Consider the following 6,727-nt stretch of genomic DNA (forward strand, 5'->3'; position numbering starts at 1 on the left):
CCAAATCAGCCCCTTACGAAGCAACACATAAACTAGGGTTTAAGCTTCTGTCACTCTAGCAACGCATCATCTACTTATTACTTCCCAATGCTTTCCTCTAGGCCCTAATAATGGTGAAGTGTTATGTAGTCGACGTTCACATAACACCACTAGAGGCTAGACAACATACATCTCATCAAAATATCGAACGAATACCAAATTCACATGACTACTAATAGCAAGACTTCTCCCTTGTCCTTCGGAACAAACGTAACTACTCACAAAGCATAAACATGTTCATAATCAGAGGGGTATTAATATGCATATAGGATCTGAACATATGATCTTCCACCAAATAAACCAACTAGCATCAACTACAAGGAGTAATCAACACTACTAGCAACCTACTAGCACCAATCCCGGACTTGGAGACAAGCATTGGATACAAGAGATGAACTAGGGTTTGGAGATGAGATGGTGCTGGTGAAGATGTTGATGGAGATTGCCCTCTCCCGATGAGAGGAGCGTTGGTGATGACGATGGCGATGATTTCCCCCTCCGCGAGGGAAGTTTCCCCGGTAGAACAGCTCTGTCGGAGCTCTAGATTGGATCCGCCAAGGTTCCGCCTCGTGGCGGCGGAGTTTCGTCCCGAAAGGTTGCTTCTTATTTTTTTCTCGACGAAGGACTTCATATAGCAGAAGATGGTCATCGGAGAGCCACCAGGGGGCCCACGAGGTATGGGGCGTGCCCTAGGGGGGGGGCGCCCCCACCCTCGTGGACAGGGTGTGGGCCCCCTGGTCTTCATCTTTGGCGAGGATTTTTCATTATTTATTATAAGGTGTTACGTGGAGTTTCAGGACTTTTGGAGTTGTGCAGAATAGGTCTCTAACATTTGCTCCTTTTCTAGCCCAGAATTCCAGCTGTCGGCATTCTCCCTGCTTATGTGAACCTTGTAAAATAAGAGAGAATAGCCATAAGTATTGTGAAATAATGTGAAATAACAGGCCATAATGTAATAAATATCGATATAAAAGCATGATGCAAAATGGACGTATCAGTACGCGCCTCTACTACGACACGTGCACGCCTCTACATCCACCAGTATATATGTACGTACACGTTCACGACCAGAATGACAACGCTACGTATGCTTCGACCAGGTGGGTATCGACTATCAGGCACTTCCTTGCCTGCGAAGATGTAGCTGGTGGGTCCCAGCAGTCAGGGGGGCGAATCGCTTTTTTTGCCCGGACGCACTTCCGTGCATGCGAAGATGTAGCTGGTGGGTCCCAGCAGTGAAGGGAAATGTTTTTTCACGAAATACAGTGGCTCGTCCAGTGGGTCCCAGCTGTCAGGTGGAGGAATCATTATTTTTCGCATAATAAGGAGGCACTTCCTTGCTGCGGCCATGGACCCAGCTGTCAGCCTCTCCACGTACAGTCCGCATCCGATGGAAGTCGTTCCTTGACCATGTTGACCACACCGCACCGAGAGCACCAGGGCGGTGGACGACGGCGAGGCCTAGGAAGGGGATGACGGGGAGCCGGGGAAGAAGCGGCAGTGGAACCCCACGCGGAGAGGAGTACGAGGGTTCACTGGTTCGGCTGCGGTGTGAGGCTGCCATCGCCACAGGGCCTGGCCAGCGGTGGGAATAGTAGGGGGCGGTGAGGCCTCCGCGGCAGCAGAGCCATCCACGGGAGGCAGGAGCATGCGGCACGACCGACACTGCTTTGGGCGGCTGGAGCAAGAAGACCAAAGGTTGAAGAAGCACTACGACCGTTGGATGGACATCGTACGATCACTGGAGCTAGAATCATTCATATTGACTAAAGTTGACAAAGGCCCCCGTCCCAGTCAACTTAGTGGGCCCACAAGTCAGCCTCCCACCATGGTGGGTCCCAGCTAGCAGGGGGAGTATTCATTTTTCTGTGTGTAATAAGGAGGCACTTCCGATGGGTCTGAGCTGACAGCGGGGGGAACGTTTTTTCATGAAATACGTTGGCCCGTCCGGTGGGTCCCAGCAGTCAGGGGGGAAACATTTTTTTTCGCGAAATAAGGTGGCCCGTGTCGGTGGGAACGACACCTATGGGATCACAAGAATCCCTACTACGGTTAGCGAGGCGCGGGGTCGTGAGAAGAGCGGATCTAACAGGTAGCACACGGTTCGTTTATCCAGATTCGGGCCGCGAGGATGCGTAAAACCCTACTCCTGCTTTGGTGGATTGTATATCTGTGTTCTTGAGCTAGCTATGGGGCGTGAGGAGCTCTAAAAAGCCGAATCCCTCTCCTGGTCGCCTCGGGCCTCCTTTTATAGAAAAAAGGGGTTGCCACAGTGGCACACATGAGGTGGAAAGGGTACAGTGATGCGAGGTTATCCCTCGCATTACATGACAAGGCGCATTTAATGCGTCTTGCTTAGGTGTCCTTGCTTTATCGGGGACGGGGGAGAGATCTGTCTCGTCTGTCGCCGCTCCTTCTTGTGTCGACATGCGCCGTGGCCAGCGATGCCTGAGATGCCATGTAGGTAGGCAGGCAGCTGAGGTGGCGCAGTGGTGGGTCTTCACGAAGATCTGCATGCCGCCACACAGGTGCCTGCCCAGCTGGTTGGGTCGGCAGCTGCATGCATGCGGTGGTGGAGGTTTAGTCAGCATGGGCCTAATGGTGGCCCCGCGGGTGTCCTCGGGAAGGGCCTTGCCGGGGCCTCGACAAGGGTCTTGCCGAGGCGCCTGCTGTTATCCCCGGCAAGGCACTTGCCGGGGGCCTTGCGGTCTTCCTCGGCTGGGATCCCGCCAAGAGTTGTTGTCTCCTTAGTGCATATCTGATCTTGAATGTCTTCACGAAGATCTGCATGTCGCCATGGGGATGTCTCCCGAATCCTTGCCCTTTGGGGGCAGTGGACTCAAGGGTGATTCGTTCCGTAGGCGCGGGACGAGTCGCCGCGGCAAGGATCTTGCCGGGGCTGCTAGAACTGTCTCCCGGCAAGGATCTTGCCGGGGGAGTCCGCTTCGTCCCCTTTGCTCTTCGTGGTCTTGGCCTTGGCGTCGTAGTTCTCTTGAGCTTCGGTCTTACCCTGGCTCACCTCCCTTGCCTTGCTTGGTGTGGTGGTGCCCGTGGCTCAGACTGCCCGTGCACAGTTATAGGGGTACAAAAAGTGTACCCCTCTTTTTGTACACCGACAGGAGCCCCCGGGCCTGGTCCACACATAAGCGCAGCGTGTTGTTGGGCTAGGCCCAAAAACAGTGCGCGGGCAGGCGGGGCGGTTTTTATGGCGGTAAGATTCTTCGTGCGCTGCGCTTCCCACGACTCCCGCGCGTGGCGCGGCGTGGGGAGGCGCGTGTGACGTGGGCGGCATGCGTGGGGTTGGTTCCCGCGGGCATGCGTCACACCACAGTTAATGTGAAAGGAGGCGGCCCGTGTTTTCCCCCATAAGAAAGGAATAACCGCGGGCGCGCTGCTCACTTTCTCCTCTTTCCTCATGCCTTTTCCAATCTCAGAGCCGCCGTTTCCTCTCTTCCTTCCTTCCTAAGCTTCCGCCGTCGCCCGCCCTCGTTGCTTCGCCATCCCTCTTCCTCAGCCCTCTAAACTTCTTGGTCGCCATGGCGCCCAAATCCATCAAGGGCAAGGGGTGGCTAAGGGCGCTGGGACTGTGGAGCCGCCGGAGAGCGCGCTGTCGGGGGACCGGACGAAGTCTGCCTTTTTCTTCCCCTCGACGGTTGATGTTCAAGAGCTCCGGGCCTCCTTCAGGCCCCTATGGGGAGCGAAGACGGGGGGAGAGAATTCGGGACACCCGGCGACGCGCGTCATTCCTGCTGCTTACGCCGATCCTGCTCCAAATCGGCATCCCTTTTTCGTCGATTATCTTTCTTGCGGGTTATGCCCCCCTTTCTCTGATTTCTTCTGCGACATTATGCACACCTTCGGATTTCGCCTCTTGGATTTTACTCCGAATGCGGTGGCGTGCATGGCTTTCTTCGCGCATCTTTGCGAAGGCTTTGCCGGGATGCAACCCAACACAGCGCTCTTCCGCCATTATTTCTTCCCTCGGATCCAGCCGGGAGGTGCTGTCTCTAGTTGTGTCACCTGGATCCCAAGATCCAAGGGGGCATACCCAGACGGTGCCGTGAAGGAGAGGTGGGAGGAATGGCGTGGCCTGTGGTGTTGGATTGAGGATGAAAACCCGCCGGAATCCTGCAAGGTCCGCCGAGTGCCGCTGGTCCGTGGCAGCGATTGGAGCGATGTCGACGCCGCCGACGGGAGGCTCACTGTTGCTACTACTAGGATTCTCCGGCTCACCGGTCCAGACTCACCCTTGAGATGATCGGGGCGGACTTCATTCGCCGCCGAATCGCCCCGTTGCACAACAAGGGGAGGCCAGCTTGGCTCTTTACGAATCCGGATGACATTATGCGACTCCGCCCCGGCCTCGATCACAACTTCACAGTGCTGGCGCATGCCCACTTCTGCCAGCGGATTTTCCAGCTTGATGTGGGTCGCGATGGCGTGGTCGAACGGACCGGTAAGGCTGCGAGGGCTACCGCAAAGGTTGGCAAGGCCCTCAAGGGGCCGTTTTTCAAGCTGCGAGCGGGGGTGGTCCCATTGTGCAACAATTCGCGTCGGTCCGAGATCATCGCCATGATGCCGGACTATAATGCGCACGGCCCTGTCCCGAGCTGGAAGGAGCCGAAGGACGAGGATGTGTAGCAATTCTTTGACAACCTGATCGAGGTGTATGTCAATGCTGACACCAAGCGGTGGCTTGTCATGGACAACACCCAGGAAGAGTTGGACTACATCGCCACTAGGGCGAGGGAGGCACAGCTTGCCATGGAGGCCGGCAGCGCCGGGGGTGTGGAGGACAAGGCCGCAACGGCTGCGGAGGAAGAAGAGCTCACCCGGTGGGCGGCGGCCTCCAGGGAGGTTAGCAGCACCGACACTGGAGCTCCGCTCGTCGAAGACGCGGCCGACGAGTCATCGTCAGAGGAGGACGTGGCGGCGGGCTCGACACCAACCAGGGGAAGAGGGCGAATCCTGCAGCGGGTTGGCTCCGGCGAGCCGCTCCGGCCCGGCAGGGCTACGCGGCCTCAATTGACCCTGGAGGGGTCTGGGCGTCACACGAGGGCCACGGCAGCCAAGAGGCTGACGAAGGCCGCTGAGAAGAAGAAGACAACAGCCCCTTCCTCATTTTGGCGCGCACAAACCCCGCCGTCTTCGCCTCCTCCGGCAGATGTCGACTCGGATGTTGACGCGGAGGTCACTTTTGATCTCGGGCCTCTCAGCCGAAGAGGAAAAGGAAAGTGGCGGAAGAGGAGGAGGTGGATGACGAGTAAGTACTCCGTTCCTTACTGCCATTTCCATTCCTCTGAATTAAGTCACTCATCTTTATCCGTTTTTGCTTTTGCAGGGATGCAGAGACGTTGGCCCAGAGGGTGAAGAGGGCGAAGGCCTCGGCGAGCAGTCAGCCCCCAGCTGGGGCTTCAAAGACGCCACTGGTGGTGTTGAGCAGCCCGGACAGCAGCCCCCGGCACAGCCCCCAGCGTAAGTTCGTCACCCTCCTCTTATTCGACATGTGGTAGGCGTTCGATGCTATGGTGTTGACCTTGTCGGGTTTGCAGGAGGGGAGCGGCAGCAGGAGGAGCTACAGAGGGCTACCCCCAACACACCACCCCCATCGACTACGCTGCCGCGAGGGGCATCCCCGGCAAGGGCATCAAGCACGGAGCCCACACCCATGGAGGAAGAGGGGAACTTGGGCGCTGGTGACTCTGCCACGACGCGGGATGCTAGCGGGTAGGGGACTTCTGCTTCACAGCCTGACACTGGTGAGTTGCCTGTCCTTCGTCTCTGTTTTTCCCTTATTCTTTTTCCGGGCTTCAATGCTCCCGCTACTACCCAGGCCCTCCTTCAATGGGTATGGAGGACGTGGATACTGTTGTTGGGAACATTGCTGAGGAGGCCGCCAGGGATGCTGACGAGGTCGCCGCTGATGAGGCCGCCAAGGATGCTGCCGAGGACACCGCTGCGGGGGCAGCCAAGGCGACCGGCGAGGCTTCTGCCAAGGGTGCCTGCGGTGGGCCTGCCAGGGAAGCCGGCAAGGCCGCCGCCGAGGAAGAGGTGGTTGATGATCAGCCTCCCTCCTCCTCAACCTCGGGCCCCGGCAGATACCTGAAGGTGGGCGACGATCTTTTTGTCCATCTTCCAGGGGCGTCAAGTTCCCGGGCGCCTGCCGAAGGGGAGGTCTTTGACGGCGAGGTGCTTGCCACCACCGGGCTCGAGGTTGTCGATGAGCCGGGCGTTGGCGGTGATGGTTCTCCAGAAGAGCAGCTTTTCTGCGCTATGGGGGCCAACTTCTGAAAACTCCAAGCGCTCTAGCGTGTCTGTCTGGACAAGGTTAAGTCCAGGACGGCAACAGTGGACAAGGCGGAGGTGGATTTCAAGGCGCGCATTGCTGAGACGCAGACCTGGTTCCACCTAGACTCGCGAGGAGCAAAGGGCCTTTCAGGAGGAATTGGCCAAGCGCAATGTCGAGCTCACCATGAAGATGGCTGACATCGAGAAGGCCCAGGAAAAGGCGGCGGACTTGGCTGCCGCGGCCGAGGCCGTCCGAAACCAGCATCAAGCCGCACTGGATTCCCAGGAAGAGGACCTCACCGTGCGTGAGGCGAAGCTTGACGCAGCGCTCTATGGCAAGGATGAGGAGCTCGAGGCCCTTGTCGCGCGGCGGACTCGTGAGCTGGAGCAGAGGCACAAG

The sequence above is a fragment of the Triticum urartu genome, chromosome 3 (assembly GCF_003073215.2).
Source record: "Triticum urartu cultivar G1812 chromosome 3, Tu2.1, whole genome shotgun sequence".
NCBI classification, from domain to species: Eukaryota; Viridiplantae; Streptophyta; class Magnoliopsida; order Poales; family Poaceae; genus Triticum; species Triticum urartu.